This window comes from Nannospalax galili, unplaced genomic scaffold (genome assembly GCF_000622305.1).
Source record: "Nannospalax galili isolate Female #2095 unplaced genomic scaffold, S.galili_v1.0 scaffold227, whole genome shotgun sequence".
NCBI lineage: Eukaryota > Metazoa > Chordata > Mammalia > Rodentia > Spalacidae > Nannospalax > Nannospalax galili.
Window position 1 is genome coordinate 10,566,509 of NW_008360303.1, and position 3,226 is coordinate 10,569,734.

At 45.7% G+C, this 3,226-nt stretch overlaps 1 protein-coding gene across 3 annotated transcripts in view; it reads right to left on the reverse strand.

The window, feature by feature from the left end:
- The window catches only part of Rgl1 (ral guanine nucleotide dissociation stimulator like 1), a 351,061-nt gene that overhangs the window by 303,644 nt on the left and 44,191 nt on the right, over positions 1-3,226 (reverse strand). The gene's annotated exons all lie outside the window — the stretch shown is intronic.

Below are 3,226 nucleotides of genomic sequence, written 5' to 3' on the forward strand. Positions count from 1 at the left end.
CTGCACCAATGTCAGAGCACCAAAATTGATGAAATTTACTGTTCTGATACAGTAGTAGTGAGCAATTTCAGTAGACTACACTCACAAACAGATCACCCAGATGAAAAAAAAAAAAAGTCAACAAAGAAATGTCAGAGTTAAACTACACTATACATTAAATGGACATTTACAAAATATTAAACCTCACTCACCCAGGGCTCAGGGACCACTGTGGAGATGAGGAGACAGAAAGATTCTAAGAGCAAGGGGTGGTGAATGACCACAAGAAAACAGAGTTTTCCAGCCTTCTGGGTACTTGGTTGTATGAACTGACAGCAACGGTGACAACATGCACAAGACCCATGCAAACTCAACCAGACAGAAACCCAGCATAGAAGTGGGGAAATGGGTAAGAAGCCCCAACCTTAGCAGAGGAACCAACAGCAAATGATTACTGTTGGGGAAAGAAGAGTTGGTCTTCTTTAAGGGAATGACACTAGATAGACTGAACAGCCTCCAGTGGATGAACTCACACAAGGGACATCTGGGGACACAAACCTGGTGAAAGGATAGAAAAAAAATATTCCAAGCAAATGGCCCTAAGAGGCAAACAGGTGTCACAACTTAATATCTAACAAAATAGACTTAAAACAAAATGCATCAGAAGAGATAAGGAGAGCTACTTCATTCTAATCAAAGGAACAACTGATCAAGAAGATATCACAATCATGAACATAAATGCACCAAACTCTGGAGCACCCAATTTCATAAAAATCAGTAATCCAGGACTATAAAACAGGGATTGACACTAAATCAGTGATAGTAGGCGACTTTAATGCCCCACTGACTTCAATAGCCAGGTCAACTGGACAAATAATAAACAGAAAGACATCTGAATTAAATGACATACTACATGTAACTAACAGATATATACAGAATATTCCACCCAACCACCAAAGAATACACTTTCTACTCAGCAGCTCATGCAAGTTATTCTAAAACTGACCACATTATGGGGCATGAAACAAATCTCAACAATAAAAAAATGAAATAATTCCATGCCTTTGATCAGACCACAGTGCAATAAAGCTTACAATCAACAGCAAAAGAAGCTCTAGTAACTACATGAACTCATGCAAATTAAATAACATACTCCTGAATCACAAATGAGTCAAAGGAGAAATTAGAAAGAAATAAAAGTATTCCTGGAACAAAATAAAAATGAGAATACAACACAACAAAACCTCTGGGGCACATTAAAAGCAGTCCTAAGAGGGAAGTTTATAGCTCTTAGGGCCTACATAAAAAAATCAAAAAGAGCACATGTAAACGACTTGACAGAACAACTCAAGACTCTGGGAAGGCAAGAACAAACCAACTCCAAACCTAGTACATGATAAGAAATAACAAAACTCAGAGCAGAAATTAATGAAATAGAAACAAAGAAAACAACACACAAAAAAAAAAAATCAATGAATCAAGAGCTGGTTCTTTGAAAGGTTAAACAAGATAGACAGACCTCTAGTCCAGTTAACCAAAAGAAAGAAAGAGCAAATCCAAATCAACAAAAATCAGAGACAAAGGGGGAAATATCACAACAGATACCAAAAAATCCAAAACACTGTAAGGGATTACTTTAAAAATATATACTCCAGCTCCTAGCCTGCACTCCTATCCTCAGGCCTCTTGGGGTAAGTCTATAGCGCAGACCTCCACGCCGGGACTCCCTAAGCCACACTCACCCTTCCATCCCCCCCAGTGTTCTATACTCCTAGTTTGGGCCCTGCTCCTTTCCTAGTCTTGGGGCCTCAGACACCTGGGGAACCAATATTGCTTCCTGATCCTTCTCACCCAGACCAACTCAGTCCCTTTCTTGGGCCCCAGGAGCACCGCTTCTGGTCCTGGCCCCACCCTCACCTCTCTCTGCCTCCCTGGGCCTGCACTATTGGCTAAGTCTCCTAGCCTACACTCCTATCCTCAGGCCTCTTGGGGTAAGTCTATAGTGCAGCCCTCTGCGCCAGGACTCACTAAGCCACATTCACCCTTCCACCACCCCACCCCCCACCTTCCAACCCCCCCACCCAGGCTATACTCCTAGTTCAGGGCCGGCGCCATCCCTAGTCTTGGGGCCCCAGACACCTGGGGAACCAATACTGCTTCCTGATCCTTCTCACCCAGACCAACGACCAACCTGTCTTGGGCCCCAGGAGCACCGCTTCTGGTCCAGGCCCACCCTCACCTCTCTCTGCGTCCCTGGACCTGCATCACTGGCTAACTCTCCTAGCCTGCAGTCCTATCCTCAGGCCTCTTGGGGTAAGTCTATAGCTCAGCCCTCCGTGCCTTGACTCCCCAAGCCACATTCACCCTTCCATCTTGCCCGCTGTTCGCTACTCCTAGTTTGGGACCTGCGCCATCACTAGACTTGGCGCCCCAGACACCAGGGGAATCAATACTGCTTCCTGACCCTTCTCACCCAGACCAACTCAGTGCCTTTCTTGGGCCCCAGGGGCACCACTTCTGGTCCTGGCCCCGCCCTCACCTCCCTCTACTTCCCTGGTCCTGCAACACCTGCCAGCCTCTTGCTGGGACTGACAGCCTCTTTCTGGGGCTCTGAGGCTTACCTTTCCTCTCCCTGATCCTTTGCATCCAGTAAGGAGCACCGCTTCTTGACCTGGCCACGCCCTCACATCCCTCTATTTACCTGGTCCTGCAACACCCGCCAGCCCCTTTCTTGGCCTGACAGCCTCTTTCTGGGGCTCCGAGGCTTACCTTTCCTCTCCCTGATCCTTTGCATCCAGTACAAGGCAGCTACTCAATCAACTCCCTGGGAAATCTTGGGGCTTCTTCCCTCCCCATCTGCAATTGCATCTCTGGGTGTCGCGGCCATGGCCAGGGTCTCAGGTCAGTCCAACACCCAAGTTCCTGAGGCCAAAATCATTCTTAGAAGACTCGAGACCTAAGGAGAAAGTCTGAAAACTTCTGACCCACATTGGAATTGGGCCACCGCGGAACTCCTGAAGAAATAATCGATCCGGCCACGACAATATAAAATCAAAACAGAGAACCAGAAGCTTAGAAGAATCAGCTCTTCATACCCAAAAAGTAAACCACAAAGACACATAAAGTTCAAAAAAAGAAGCAGAACTAAACTTGAAGGCCCGAGTATCACACAAGAGTCAGAAACTACAAAAGAAATTCACATGTCAAAATCACAGAGAAAAAATAGTAACATGAAAAACCAAAATAA